Source organism: Uranotaenia lowii, chromosome 2, assembly GCF_029784155.1.
Source record: "Uranotaenia lowii strain MFRU-FL chromosome 2, ASM2978415v1, whole genome shotgun sequence".
Classification (NCBI taxonomy): Eukaryota; Metazoa; Arthropoda; class Insecta; order Diptera; family Culicidae; genus Uranotaenia; species Uranotaenia lowii.
In genome coordinates this window covers 70,737,860-70,754,282 of record NC_073692.1, presented here as the reverse complement: position 1 = coordinate 70,754,282, position 16,423 = coordinate 70,737,860, and the positions used below count along the sequence as shown (strand labels likewise).

General features: G+C 41.4%; 1 protein-coding gene across 3 annotated transcripts in view; it reads right to left on the bottom strand.

Moving 5' to 3' along the window:
- Nucleotides 1–16,423, bottom strand: part of LOC129748050 (uncharacterized) — a 211,293-nt gene that overhangs the window by 57,258 nt on the left and 137,612 nt on the right. The window lies entirely within an intron of this gene.

The following is a 16,423-nucleotide window of genomic DNA, read 5'->3' as shown; positions in this document are numbered from 1 at the left end:
GATATATCACAACGAAGACGAAAAACTTTTTTTTTTAAATAATGTGATTTATTGTTTTTGACGGCATGTTTTATTTTTTTTTTTATTGTTTTTATTCCAGTCAGTTTAAAACATTTCTAAGTAGTTTTTGAGTGTAGTACAATTTTTCAAACAATCATTTACTTCTAAATGGTACATGATGTACCTAATAAAAATTTTCAATGCTTTTCTACTATTTACACTTCTACAAATCTCCTCAGGATAACAAATTTTTTTCGAAGGTATTGGAGCTTCGAAGATGTTGCTGGAAAACTGCCAACATGGGTGCAACTGCTGAACACCCTGCATACTTGTGATCGATGTCTTCTACCAAATTACAAAAATTGCAGTTTGGATCATCTCGTCTTTCTTGTTCATAGAAAAGTGAGATGTGGTTTAGCTTTCCATGAACCAGCAAAAAGTAGGTATATTGACTTTTCTTCGGAGTCCAATTCTCGGCTGTTGATGTTTCTCCAGATCCGGTTCCATCGTTTGTTGATTCTGCTAAAGAAGTGCTCGTAGATTCGCTTTGCCTCTGGTGCTGCTCGAATTTCCGCATTAATATCCTCCAGCCCTCTTCTTATGATACTTAGATGTGACATCGTATTGTAACGATGGCTAGCTCAGTCGTCGTTATACACAGGGTCGGCTTCTCTTACCTGAGGCGAATTCACAACTCTGAAGTAGGGTGCAGCGAAACAGGGAGGCCAATGAATCGGGGTTTTCGGGCATGCATTTATAACACGTTGATGTACATTTTAGGGGTTATTTATTGGGTCACATTTTTGTTAGGGAAGGGGAAAAGGGACGATGCGGCCGTTCAGGAACGTTGGGGCCCTTGGCGGAACACGTACGACAATTTTAGGAGGTTTATACTTGCTGTTGTGTGAGCGTGCGTAGCGACGGAAACCAGAGGATAGCCGGCTGTTGGGTCCAGCGTGATGACTTCGATAGACGATAGGCCTGGTCGTTTCATTTGCTCTTGTCCACGGCGGTGGGTATCCCCGGCGGGTGTTGGGTGCCGCGCGGGTGCCCCTTTGAAAATAGCTGGCACGTGGATGACGTCTTGCACCAGGGCGGCCACCAGTGTAGCTCGGTGGCGGCCAGAGGCTCCTAGGCTCGGTCCCCGAGGTTCTTGGTCGTTCCTTGACGTGGAAGCACCGAATGCCAAGGCGCCCGGTCACAGCTAGCAGAACCGGATTTATCGGACCCTTGGTCCGCCCCCTAACAACCCCTGGCGGCTATCAGGACCGGATGTGCGGAATTGCCAGGAAGCCAATAATCGAGAGCTAAGGGCACTTCCGAAACGCAGACTTTAGTTGACGGTCAGTCTGGAGAACCTCCTGAGCACGTGGGTTGACTGTTCCACGGAGCTGGGTGCACGGGGAAAAACGTCTGCTCTCGGACGACGACAAAGACAAAATCCTCGTGGCTTCGTTCTCGACCCGCCAGCTAACCTGCCACGCCATGCAATCTTCGGGCCTTTTTCTCTCCTCTCTTCGCAAACGTCAAATTTCCAACAGCGTTGCCAGTTACACTGTCTGAGCTTCAGTTTTTCGCCGAATTATGCTGTCAGCTTCTGGGGGATAGGAATGGAGAACGAAGGACCTGGGAGTTGAGATAAATATCCTACTCTATCTAAGTATACAATTCAAAATTTGTTTGCCTTTAATTCCCGATACATGGTTCTCCCAGTTGTTACGGAGAGTCCGTAACAATAATCCCTCTCTCCAAAAAAATAAAAATTATGAAATCATAATTTTTTTTCTGTCGTTATTATCGTAACTGTTCCGCATAGCGACTTGTGATTTTAACAGATAAAGAGTCAACATCCCTAACCCCTCCTAAACAGTACCCAACCTTATTTTACGGTGAAGTCAATCATAATCGATCAATAACTTATTCTAGAAGCGCTTTTCCTTAACGATTAAATCTTATAGGGCCCTATATTCTATCTTACTAGAGTATGTTTCAAGGACAGTCATGATCTGCCTTGTTTTACTACTAATTAAGTGCACTTTTAATTTCAGCTGTGTTAAATTAAAGAAACCATAAATCAATAGCCTTATTCCTGCGGCGGTATAGACTTTGAACTCGTTTCCTCTGACCATTTGGAATTAAAACTAATTATTTTGTAATTAATGTTAACATTACGAAACTCTAGCAAATTTCCAATTTTTGGTGAATAATATTTTCTGCTTTTTCGTTTACGAGAGGATACTCCCCTCTTAAAATTGATTCCTTTTTTGCTTTGCGCGAATCTGACGCGAACGCGGCGCTTTGTTTTCTGTGAACGTGACCCGTTTTGTTTAGAAACAAGTAAGAGCCAGCGTACAGGAGGAATAACACAAACATAATTGGTTTGCCTTTCTCACCATGAACCTTCCAAGAATTTCCCTAGCAAACCTTTTAGGATTTCCCGGTGGTCGGACCCGGAGCCAGTGCTAGAATGGATTCATTCTATTACTTTTGTTCCCTGTTGTATCTGGTAAGTCTTTATCAACGTTATCTTCGTGATTTTTAAACGGATTCCGAACCTATTATTGATGTGTTTTTGTTCCCTTTTCTTTATAGGTGCTCTTGGATAATGAATGTTTTTCTTACCGGAACATTTTATTTAGCATGACAAAATAAAAGAAACAACTCTTCCCCTGAGAGTCAGAGATTGTTCTCATTTTCTGAATATTGATCGAACCGAAACATACTATGCTGGTTTTAAATGTTCAGCTGGCCAGATGCCCAAGGACTTGCCCTCGAGATCATCTAATCTGTAGGAAGACGAACCAATTCTCGCACGAACGATGGCCGGCAAATATTGGGGCCCATATTTTGCGTTATAGTTTTCAATGGCACAGGATGGTTTCATGTTCTTGCGGAAGACCATCTGCCCTACTTCGTACTTTTTTGAAAACCGGCGATGTCGGAGGTCATACCGTTTTCTGCTCTCTTCGTGAGCTTTCTTGAGATTTCGTTTTACGAGGTCGTTAATCATCCCGAACAACTCCTTCTGCTGACATTCAAAATTTTGGCCCTCGCCTTCATCATTCGGCGAAGGAAGATTGTGTTCTGGCCCTTTATGGATCATCTCATAACCGTGTGAGGCGTAAAAAGGAGTAACATTCGTGGCTAAGTGAATAGTGGAGTTTAAAATGGTTTCAACTTCTGAAAGTCTCAGGTCCCAGAGTTTCTGATCTTGGCGTGCATAAGAACGAATCGCGGCATTGACTGTGCGATTGACCCGCTCCACCGGGTTCGCCTGCGAGTGATACTTCGCGTTCAGCCAATGCCGGACGTCAAACCTACTCAAAAGAGCCTTAAACTCTTTCGATAGAAAACAAGTGGCGTTGTCGGTGATAATAATTTCTGGCACCGAATTTCGATAAAACCACTGGTCCTTGAGAGCCGCACAGAACTTAATACTGTCAATTCGGCGGAAAGGAAGCAGCATGGTCCATTTGGTATGCAGATCAACAATGGAGAGGATGTATTGATTTTGATTGCGACTTCGTGGGAGTGGGCCTATGAAGTCCAAAGCTATTATCTGCCACGGATGCTTCGTTAGCCTCTGCTCTCCCATCGTGGGTGTACATGCAACATTTGGTGCTTTTATTTCCTTACAGATCCTACATCGCGAGACATAATCTCGGATCTCGGAAGTCATTTTGGGCCAGAAATAATGTTGTCGTATTCGAAAAAGCGTTTTTTCGAATCCCAAATGCATGGACTCGTCATGGCCCTCTCTGATGATATCCGGACGTTCTTGCGGGGGTGGAACCTTTTTCCAATCGTACCGGGTGTCCCGGGGCTCTTCCTTCCCAGCAACAAATTTAAAAAGGACCCCGTCATCTAACCGGAAATCCACGAAATCATCAGGATTATCAACAACGTTTTCTAGGACATGGTTATACCAATCATCATTAGAAATCTGAGTAACTACAGAGACACTGCGCGACAGGGCATCGGGTACAATGTTCTCTTTGCCCTTCCTATGAATGATTGTCATATTGTACTGCTGCAACTGAAGGCACCACCGACTGCATCGCGAAGCAGTTTTCCACTTCGCGGTCATGAGGTGGGTCAACGCAGAGGAATCTGTGATAAGCTGGAAGTGGGAACCTTCCACGTACCCCCGAAAAGCCTCTATCGACAACAACGCGGCCAGAGCCTCTTTTTCGCAGGCGTGGTAGTTTTTCTGAGCTGAAGAAAGTTTGTGAGAAAAGTAAGCGATTACTTTCTCACTACCCTCTTGGATTTGGGTCAAGACCCCGGCCACTGCGACATCACTGGCGTCTGTTTGGATCTGGAATTCTTTGTCAAAATCAGGAGATGATAGAATCGGAGACGATATCAGTTTTTCTTTCACCAAGCTGAAAGCTTCCTCGGCCGATTCCGTCCAGCTCAAGACTTTTGACTTAGTTTTCAAAAGGTCCGACAGGGGCGCAGTGATGCCGCTGAAGTCGTCGATGAAACGCCGGTAATAATTGGCCATCCCTAGGAACCTGCGGAGCTTCGTGATAGTGGATGGTCGTTCGTAGTCTACTATGGCCTTAATCTTTTCCGGGTCAGCTCGTAGCCCATCTGTGGACAGCAGGTATCCTAGGAATGGCAGTTCCGGAACCCCGAACTTCGATTTTTCTATGTTTATCGCTAGATTTGCCTGGGACAAACGAGATGCGATTTCTCGGAGAAGGCGGAGGTGGTCGTCGAACGTCTCTGTTACGATGATGATGTCATCAAGGTATACAAAGACGTTCGGTTCCAACTCACCGTGTCCGAGAATCTTGTCCATAAGGCGTGACAGCTCCTGAGCGCTGTTTCGCAAGCCAAATGGCAACCGACAGAATTGAAACATTCCGCGGCCCTGTACACTGAATGCAGTGTACCGTCGGGAAGCTTTTTCCAACGGAATTTGGAGAAAAGCTTCCGACAGATCGATGGTACTTAGATATCGGGCTTTCGGAAGTAGTCCTAGGATCCGCCCTGGGTGTGGTAACGGGTACGCGTCTGGTACGGTCCGTTCATTGATTTTTCTGGCGTCAAGGCAAAGTCTAACTTTACCCGAGGGTTTTATAACCGGCACTACGTTAGAAGACCAATCCGAGCTAGCCCGTTCGATTATCCCCGCATTTAGCAAGCGTTTTAACTCTTGTGAAACCTTCTCATGTACTTTCGGGGAAAGCGTGTATGGAAACTGACGAACTGGAGGTTTCCCTCGCCATTCGTCGGCGATTTCAATATGATGCTCCGTCAGGTGGGTGACAGGAAGCTCGTTTGGATTCGCGACCTTGAAGAGAAGTTTGGTGGCCTCTAGCTCTTCCAACTCCTTCACAGAATGGTGGGCTGGTGTAGGTGGATCACCTTCGGCATGTTTAGCCTCAATTAAGGCGCAATTTTGGATCGTAGGCCAGATTTTGAATCTAACCCAAAAATCCATGCCCAAAATGCATGGCACGGTCAATTTTTCGATTACTAATGTCGGTACTAATTTTACTTGACTGGCAAACTGATACGGTACTTGTAGTTGACCTAGCACTTTCAAATTCGACCCGTTTGCCGATCGTACGGTTGTAGGGTGGGTTAGTGGTTTGAGTTTAATTCGTGATAACTTAGAATAAATCTCTTTACTTATAAGGGTAAGCTGGCTACCGGAGTCCAGCAGCCCTTGTGTTGGAATTCCGAATATTTTAATGCTTGCATAAGGACGATTGTCATTGTAAGCCTGTAAAGATATGAGCATGCTCTCTAAAGAATCTGACTCATAGTAACTACTGGGAACTAGTTCCCAAAATTCATTAAGAGGGTGGTTTTTGGGAATGTGGGTTACGCCTTTGGGTTCGGCGACCGGCGTATTTCGGTCGCCTGTAACCCGTTTTTTCGGCAATACGGGCAATTGTGGGTTTCGTAGCCTTTGAACCCACAAACGAGACACATTGCTCCTCTGTACGCCTTACATTGCTCTAAGGTGTGGCTTGTTAGTCGGCAATTAAGACACTGATTAAGGTCAGGGGGTCTATGACCCTCGATCAGGTACTCTAAAGTACGTCTCGGCTTGGATGAACTAGGTTCTTGGGGGTCGTCTTTAGGGCTTAGACCCCTTGATTTATTGTCCATACGTGGATTCCGTTCGGACTCCCCTTTCTTCTTATGGTGTTCTTCTTTACTCCTCCCCCACTTATTCTTGTTTTCTAGGCCTGCATCTTTTTTTCGAGCACGGTTATCGTTGTCTCGGTCCCTAGCTGTCCAACGGCCGGCTTGGGTTTCCGAAACTACGTTGGCTGATTTTTCGTTTCCGAAGACTTTCGTATAAAGTGAAAAATTAGACGCGTCGAGGCGATGACCAGCATCTAGTAGTTCGACTAAACTGTTTAAGGGCTGCCATAAAACCGATTTCTTATAGTCCGAGCGCATGTTTCTTTTCAGAACATTGAGCTTCTCAGTATCATCGAATGGATGGTTCATGGACCTGAACATACTCTCCATGTCGTAATAGAAGTCTTGAAATGTTTCGTTCCTTTGTTGACGTCTTTGATAGATTCTATTACGGACTAAGGAGTCAAGTTCAGGGTGAACAAACGTGTTTCTCAACTCGGTTACTAAATGTTCCCAATTATTTAACCGCCCTGCGGCTCTCATGGTCATATACCAGTTTAACGCCGGGCCTGAAAATAAATGAAAGGCTGAGTCAAACAACTCATCGTCTAAGGTCCTCTCGGATAGTGCGTGTTGGCTAACCAACATCAAAAATTCGTTCAATTTTAAGCCCTGGTCCGTCCCGGAATACTTATCCAAGTTCCATTTCGATACTGGAAGGGCTTTGTGGGAACGAACGCGGGGATGGTTGTCACCGATGTTCCTAACGCTGGGGTTTAAGTCTAGTTGGTTATTCTGCGAAACTATGGGAAAACTTGAACTGTTTGGTTTTGCATAAGATACCACGGGGTCAACGGGCTGATCCCGGGGATGTAAAGGGCTGTACGCGTTGGGGCCACTGCATGTGGTCGGTTGCGGGATAAAATTTATGTGCTGATGGTGTAGCCCTAAAGAGTGAGACGTGGCCAATCCCGTTCCCGACATCGGGAAATAACCGTTAGGAACCGCGGGAGGCATGCTTGGGATTGGCCATGGGGAATATGGTGTGATGTTTTGTACGTTTGGAAAATATGGGGGCCAATACGGTTGACCGTAGTACGGGAACGGATATTCTGTTGGGTAGCTCGCCGAGACGCTCGGGCGAGTCCCTGTGGTGAATATCGGTGGGTTCGTGTTGGTCGTGGGGTATTGTGAGCTACCTGTCAACGATTGGGTCGTCAGTGGAATTGAGTTTCGTGGATTTCGATTTGTGGATGGTGTCGGAAAGCTCACATTCAAAGGCTCATTCGACGTTACGCTCAACGATGAATGAACCGAGGGAAATGGGATTGGAAAAGATGTCATGCTTGTTGATATTGAAGGTGGCATCGGAATTTCTGATGTTTTTGGAATCGCCCCTCTCGACGATGATTTCGGGGTGACATTATCGATTTGCGAGGATAGCCGTTTATCTTTCAATCGTCGTAGCTGGTATAGTTCATTTTCAAGATTAAGAATACCGTCGCGAAGGTTCTTTCGATCTACCGAACCGGAATCCAGAAGACCTAATCTTGTTAACGAGTTAACCAGATCTTGATCCACAAACGGATCTGGTTCTTCGATTTGCAGCATTGCGATTTGGTTCGTTTCTTCTCTAGCCGGTGAAACGTTTGTGGGTTCGGGTAAAGGTTCCTCGAAGAGAGCTGGCAGGCCTTCTTCTCCTACATTCACCTGGGCCTCTTCGAGGTCCGTATTTCCCATGAAATATTTATTAATTATAAATAGGACACGTTGGAGTAGGTTATTTAGAATTTCGAATTTATCTTCTAGGGTGTGTTGTTTAATAAGTTTAACACGGCATCCCAAATGTAAAAGCAAAGAGAGGTATCTTTGCGATACTTTCTTCACGTTTGTGTAAAAACAATCTTCTTCAACCTGTACCAGTTTTTTCTCACAAACCTGAATCTCCTGTAACGGATCACGTCTAAATTTCTTTTCGATTCTGGATGTTTCTTCCTTTTCAAGCTTTAGCCGCTCCCTAAGGCAACGTTTTTTTCTAGAGATATTGCTACCGAATTGTTCACACTCAATGTCTCTTATTTCTAACTCGAACTCGATCTCATCTTCCTCCAGATGGTCCACGCGTACCCTATAAAAATAGGATTCGAGTTCGCTTTCGAGGATTAAATTCATGTTTATCACTGTCAAAATATTTGAAGTGGGACAATGGAAAAAACAGATCGTATCACTGAATCCTGTAATTAACAGCTGGTGCACTTGAACTATTGAACTCGATATGATTGAAAACACTGATCGATTATTCTGGTTTATGATAAATCAAAAACTAGATAATGGTAAAGGTTTTGGGTTCTGAAAATTTATATTATGATACGAACAGTTAATTTAACAATCAACGAATTTAACGGATCTATGGAACGAACTATTATGCGGTTTTGACGAACAACGAAACAGTCACGATAACAGCAATCGTGAATCACCCCTGGTAAGCATCGAAAAAATATACGATTTCCGGAAAGAAATAGAATATTTTTTTGAACTATTTTCGCGGATCGCCAAGTGTAACGATGGCTAGCTCAGTCGTCGTTATACACAGGGTCGGCTTCTCTTACCTGAGGCGAATTCACAACTCTGAAGTAGGGTGCAGCGAAACAGGGAGGCCAATGAATCGGGGTTTTCGGGCATGCATTTATAACACGTTGATGTACATTTTAGGGGTTATTTATTGGGTCACATTTTTGTTAGGGAAGGGGAAAAGGGACGATGCGGCCGTTCAGGAACGTTGGGGCCCTTGGCGGAACACGTACGACAATTTTAGGAGGTTTATACTTGCTGTTGTGTGAGCGTGCGTAGCGACGGAAACCAGAGGATAGCCGGCTGTTGGGTCCAGCGTGATGACTTCGATAGACGATAGGCCTGGTCGTTTCATTTGCTCTTGTCCACGGCGGTGGGTATCCCCGGCGGGTGTTGGGTGCCGCGCGGGTGCCCCTTTGAAAATAGCTGGCACGTGGATGACGTCTTGCACCAGGGCGGCCACCAGTGTAGCTCGGTGGCGGCCAGAGGCTCCTAGGCTCGGTCCCCGAGGTTCTTGGTCGTTCCTTGACGTGGAAGCACCGAATGCCAAGGCGCCCGGTCACAGCTAGCAGAACCGGATTTATCGGACCCTTGGTCCGCCCCCTAACAACCCCTGGCGGCTATCAGGACCGGATGTGCGGAATTGCCAGGAAGCCAATAATCGAGAGCTAAGGGCACTTCCGAAACGCAGACTTTAGTTGACGGTCAGTCTGGAGAACCTCCTGAGCACGTGGGTTGACTGTTCCACGGAGCTGGGTGCACGGGGAAAAACGTCTGCTCTCGGACGACGACAAAGACAAAATCCTCGTGGCTTCGTTCTCGACCCGCCAGCTAACCTGCCACGCCATGCAATCTTCGGGCCTTTTTCTCTCCTCTCTTCGCAAACGTCAAATTTCCAACAGCGTTGCCAGTTACACTGTCTGAGCTTCAGTTTTTCGCCGAATTATGCTGTCAGCTTCTGGGGGATAGGAATGGAGAACGAAGGACCTGGGAGTTGAGATAAATATCCTACTCTATCTAAGTATACAATTCAAAATTTGTTTGCCTTTAATTCCCGATACATGGTTCTCCCAGTTGTTACGGAGAGTCCGTAACAGTATGTGGTATTATATCTAAGGTACCGTCAACTGGGGCAACATGCAACAATTTTCAACTTCAATGGCTTCTAATAAACTTATGTTAACAATTAATCCTACCCCTTATACATCAAAAGTTTTAAGCATGCTGGGATATCAAATTGGCGAGGTTAGAAAAATTATAGGTTTCTTCACTTATTTTTAATTTTCTAAAAACATGCGATTTTCACCCTCCTTAGAAAATGGGGTAACTTGCAACAAACTTTGTTTTTAATGAAAAATCTTATGAAAACGTACGAAAATTTATAGTTTTTAATATTTTTGCGATACCTTAAAGATTATTACGCATGACAACACCAATTGCAGTAGTTTTTGGGTCTGTAAAAACTAATTTTCACATTTTTTCTGAAAATAAGGATGCTGCATACATTTAGGGGTTAAATAGATCTATTAAAAATTTTAAAAGCTGAAATCATAAAAATAAATGTTTGGATGAATAAAATTTTAATGTTTACAAACGCGTGATGCAAAACATTCATATTCCAACACATGGAAACGAGATTTACAAGGTATTTCTTTGATTTGCATTTTGTTGCATTTAACCCCAGACATCTAACTGAATTTTAAAAATATTCATTTTAAAAAATTGGGTGATTGTTCGAAAAATATTTTTACACCAACAATGTTGGTATAACATGAGGAAAGCAGTAAAAAGTTTGTAGATTATTTTATCAAGCCGATCCGTCATACTGGGTAAAGTTTTTTTCGGCATCAAAAAATGTTAACCCTCATCCGCATTAGATTTCATTACCCTAATCAGCACTTGTGGTGTCAATTTGACACCATAAGCTCAAATCGTTATAACTTTTGGCGTAATAGACCGATTTAAACAAAACTTACATCAAAAGAAACCTTGTAATGTCAGTAAAATATGTTTAAAACATTATATACAGCTAAAGTTACTAGTTTTCTCATTATTCAGCATGAAAGAAAAAAAAATCCGAAAAAACATGCCTCACGAAAACTGCTGTAGTGCATATGTTACACGTCCAAAAAAAATATTTGCCTTATGCATATGAAAGCTGGAGTTAATGCCTACATCATGGAGACAAGAAATATGTTTTTAAATTTTTTTTAATGAAATGGTCACAAAAAGTTTAAAAAAGTGGTCTAAAAAACCTACTTTTCATTCGATTGCTAGTAAATACTGTTTGAGCGATGGTAGAGTTTTGAAAAAAATATGACTACAAAATGTATTCAAATTCCAACATTTTGCTGTCTTTAGATTTTTTATGCAACAAAAATTGAATTAACTGGAATTTTTCAAAGTTCACTACTTTGCGCGATTTTTTTACAAATTGAAATTTCATCTGTTTTTGTGGTCCACTGTCAGGTTGTACCCAGATTATCAGTGCTTTTACTTTGTTTGGACCAATCAAGAGTATATTCATTGGAAAGTACATTTAATCTACATTCTAGTGAGGTGCTACAATTCACGCTGTGAGATTTCACAAAAATATGAAAATTATAAACGTAAAATCATTCCTGAATTTCTAGAACTACAAGCACCGCGTCCAGCAAATCGTGTTTGTTTGCTCTCCGAGTAGGTACGGTGGGTGGTGATTCGGGCAGAGAGCGAAGCCGACAGACGAAATAATGATGCGTGTCGTACGTTTCGCGGTTGGAAATTTTCTATTGACAGTAGTTCTCGTTTGCTAGTCACGACACGCATCATTATTTCGTCTGTCGGCTTCGCTCTCTGCCCGAATCACCACCCACCGTACCTACTCGGAGAGCAAACAAACACGATTTGCTGGACGCGGTGCTTGTAGTTCTAGAAATTCAGGAATGATTTTACGTTTATAATTTTCATATTTTTGTGAAATCTCACAGCGTGAATTGTAGCACCTCACTAGAATGTAGATTAAATGTACTTTCCAATGAATATACTCTTGATTGGTCCAAACAAAGTAAAAGCACTGATAATCTGGGTACAACCTGACAGTGGACCACAAAAACAGATGAAATTTCAATTTGTAAAAAAATCGCGCAAAGTAGTGAACTTTGAAAAATTCCAGTTAATTCAATTTTTGTTGCATAAAAAATCTAAAGACAGCAAAATGTTGGAATTTTAGTACATTTTGTAGTCATATTTTTTTCAAAACTCTACCATCGCTCAAACAGTATTTATTAGCAATCGAATGAAAAGTAGGTTTTTTAGACCACTTTTTTAAACTTTTTGTGACCATTTCATTAAAAAAAATTTAAAAAAATATTTCTTGTCTCCATGATGTAGGCATTAACTTCAGCTTTCATATGCATAAGGCAAATATTTTTTTGGTCGTGTAACATATGAACTACAGCAGTTTTCGTGAGGCATGTTTTTTCGGATTTTTTTTCTTTCATGCTGAATAACGAGAAAACTAGTAACTTTAGCTGTATATAATGTTCTAAACATATTTTACTGACATTACAAGGTTTCTATTGATATAAGTTTTATATGAAGCTCATAATAATTCAAACGACTTAAATAGATTTTACTTTTGTGGTGTCAAAATGACACCAAAAGTCGGAAAAGGGAGTTTTTTTGTCCAGGCTTCCAGGGTTCGTCCATAAAAAAAAGTAAAGATGCAATATTGAAAAACTTTTGAATTCATTTAGGGTCCCCGAAGAAATTTTTGTATTTTGAAGCTTCTGAAAGAAGTTACAAGCCTTCAAACTTGCAATGGTGTCAAAATGACACCCTAATGCGGATGAGGGTTAATATTTGTACATTTATTGCTCGATTTTTCTAATTTTACATACAAATAAAAAACTTAAGAAAACTAGCTTAAGATGCGAGAAATTATGTCATCATCATTTTGTTATCATTAAAAGATAACTTTATTACAATACATTAAATTGAAAATTGATTCAATGTAGTGTTATCTAAATGTTGCATCGAACCCCGCTGTTGCATGATGCCCCGTTTGACGGTAATGTATTGGTTGACGGACGGGATTCTGTCCTCAAGTCGCAAAAATCGGTTGACCAGTAGAGACTTTGACTTCAAGTCTGGGGAGTGTAGGCCAAGTCCTCCATGGCTTTTTGATCTTACTATGTGGGTTAATCTAACACGTTGTGCCGGAATATTTGACCATAGAAAATAGCCGATTTGGCGGATGATCATGGCTATATACTTATTTGTCAAGGGTGAAATTGACGCTAAGTACCATAGTCTGGAGCATATATACAGTACCGTTCATAATTGTATAGAAATTGGAAGCAAGCGCACTGTCACTTCGACTTTGAACTTCCATAACTTTTTACTCTGATGATATTTTTTGATCAAATTTTTTGCGTTAGATAGATCAACTATCACACTATAATAACACAAAGTTTGAGCTTTCTGGAGTTTGTTTGACCTGAGAAACAGTAATTCTACGAAAATCGGACTTTTTGGACTTTTCTCATTCAAACTGCAATATCTCTGAAACTATGCAACATTTTTTATTGAAATTTTGCACAGTGATTGATGAAATGTAAAGCTAGCACGTCTGAAGTTTTCGAAAAGTTCTGTCGATGGGATCAAAAGTTACGCGAGGTGCAATATTTTAGGAATGAACCTTGAAATGCGATTTCTATAGAATTTTGGACGAATGTTTCCATAGGAAAATCATATTCTCTGTTTAACAACCAGTAAATCTATTTCAACCGAAAAATCACAACAATATCGCGAGATTCTGATTTCAAAACACAAATGGATCATTTATTCCATTTTTTCTTTTCTTCATTGCTTTTGCCAGAATTTTTTTATCTGAATGGTGGAGGAAACGATATTGTTCTCATGAATCGTCCAAAATACTATAGAAATCGCATTTCAAGGTTCATGCCTGAAATTTTGCACCTCGCGTAACTTTTGATCTCATCGATAGAATCTTTCAAAAACTTCAGACATGCTTGCTTCATATCTCAACAATCACTGTTCACAATTTCAATAAAAAGTGTTGCGTAGTTTCAGAGATATTGCAGCTTGAATGAGAAAAGTCCAAAAAGTCCGATTTTCGTAGAATTACTGTTTTTCAGGCCACACAAATTCCAGAAAGCTCAAGCTTTGTGTTATCATAGTGTGATAGTTGATCTATCTAACGCAAAAAATTTGATCAAAAAATATCATCAGAGTAAAAGTTATGGAAGATCAAAGTCGAAGTGATAGTGCGCATGCTTTCAATTTCTATACAATTATGAACGGTACTGTATGTGTTGAGGAGAAAAACTTTCTGTTTTAAGTTTAACAGTCTGTAACGTTGCGTTACGATCATAGCATTTATATTTCGGTATAGTTTTTCCATGTTAGCTTCAAATGTTTCTTTCACATTACTATGAAAAACGACCCCAAGAATTTTGACAGCATCTTTTTTTTCAAATTCGTAACAGAAAGGGAGCTGCGTACCGAACTCCATTGCTTCCGTTTTCCGTATGTTTAACTTTGCTCCAGCTACAGCTTCAAAATTTTCTAGGCATTCTTTTATTGCCTGCAGATTTGAAACTTCACGTACAATGATAGTTAAATCGTCAGCATAAGTGTATAACGAATTCTCCAGGGGAGTTGCATATTTGGATCAGCTTTTCTAAAAGGGGCTGGAGATAGATCACAAAGAATAACATACTCAGGGGATCTCCTTGGCGAACTGATCTCCTTATCCCAAAAGGTTCGGTGCATTTCCCATTGATCAAAATTTTCGACGAGGCAGCCATCAACAGATTTGCCAGAAGATCAAGAAATTTCCTATTAAAATGCATCGAGCGGAGCGTAGTGAGAAGAAAACTATGGCTGACGCGATCAAAAGCATGGCTAAGGTCAAGTGCAACAAGTATACCACCCGTCCGCTCATGGTTTGAGATTACAATTTGATCTCTAACGGTACATACAGCTTCAAAAATGTTTCGATCGCCATTGCTGTATTTTTGATGAGATGTAAGAACATCAGGTATGAAACATCCCAATCTGGCTTTGAATACTCGGCAAAATATCTTGAAGTCAACGTTTAATAATGTTATGTGTCTGTACGAGGCTAGTGTTCCGTCGCCATCCTTTTTTTTTAACGAGAACAATAATCCCATCTTGTAAACAATTTGGGATAAGACCGTTTTTTATGTCATTTAAAACAAGGGTGAATTCTGTTTTGATAATATCCCACGCTTTTTGAAAGAATTCTTTAGTCAATCCATCTTTCCCTGGAGATTTATTAGCAGCTGAACCTTGTATTGCAGTGAAAATTTCGTCCTTAAAGAAGTCATTCATTAAGCGATTGTTAAGATGATTATTTTGAACAGTTCGCAGGGGGACAAAATTTCCATCTGGTAGAACTTCCTCCGAATCAAAAAGCTCCAAAAAAAACATTTAATATGTGTTGCCTTATTTCTGTCTCGCCCTCCGTAATTATCTGACCAATTTGCAATGATGGGATCTGCGTACCCTTTCTTTTAGTTCTCTGATTTCCAATTTGATACGTTGACATAGTTTCACCCCCGAGACGATGGAAGTTTAAACTTGATTCGGCAAAGCTTTTTTGTTTCTGCAGCATTAAGCATTTTATTTTGTTGATCTCCGGTGTACAATCGTCTATTATGTGCCTCCTTCAAGCAGACGTAATAGAAGCTCATTGTGTTGTTGAAAGCTCGGACAGCCAAAGAATTTTTCCAACAAAAAAAGGATGCGATTTTTCGTTTGGCGAAATCAAACCCCCACTGTACCAAGAAACCATAGTTTCTGCGTTGACGAACCCATGCATTTCATTGTGATTGGAATTCAAGCACATTGTCATGCGTACACGCAGAAAAAGAATGGGGGTTGGTTTCAACAAAACGTTTTGTTATTTTATTTTGTTATTCAAAAGCAGATTATTGGATGGCTTTCACAAAAATTTTGATTATAGATAAACGAAAAATTTTGTTATTTTTGCACGCTCATTTTTTATTGTATGCAATTAAAATTTGGTTTATTTTGAAACCAATATTGCGTTTAGTCGATAAACGTGTAATTGAAAAACGATAAGTCAAAAAAAGAAAAAAAAAGTCATAAAGAATTTCCAGCATCCGAGCTGGATGGAAAGCAGACACGTAGGACGGAAGGAAGTCACGCTTGTGGCCAGCTTGAAAGAGCTTTTCCAGGCGCGAATCGGTGTTAGTTGGTGCTCCGATGCGGCACAGGTAATAATATATATAAAAAAAAAACGAAAAATAGCGAATTTAAAATGATTTTCATAATTCACAGGAAATGGCCCAGCTTATAACCCCTTACATGGATGGTCTCTTCGCCGATGGATTGCTTGAGAAGATCGTCGATCTCTTGGGGGAACCAAGGAGCTGATTTATTATGTGTTGACGAACAATCGAGCACTTGGGCCACCGAAACATCATCGGCAAGTATTGGACTTGTTCGAGAGTATTCGGCCGCTCCAAGTGAACTGCCGTGGGGAACAATTTATTGTGAAGAAAACTCCCCACCCGGTTTCCACATTCTGCTACAAATCAACACCAAATCCGACTTCCTTAGTCTGCTTCTGCACATCATCGACAAAGCCTGTTCCCTGACACCTTCCCACCGTTTCCCGGACGCAAAAATATTGAGAAGACCTCCCTGTATGCGCTACAGATCCTGCACCGGGCTCTCAAAACACAGGATG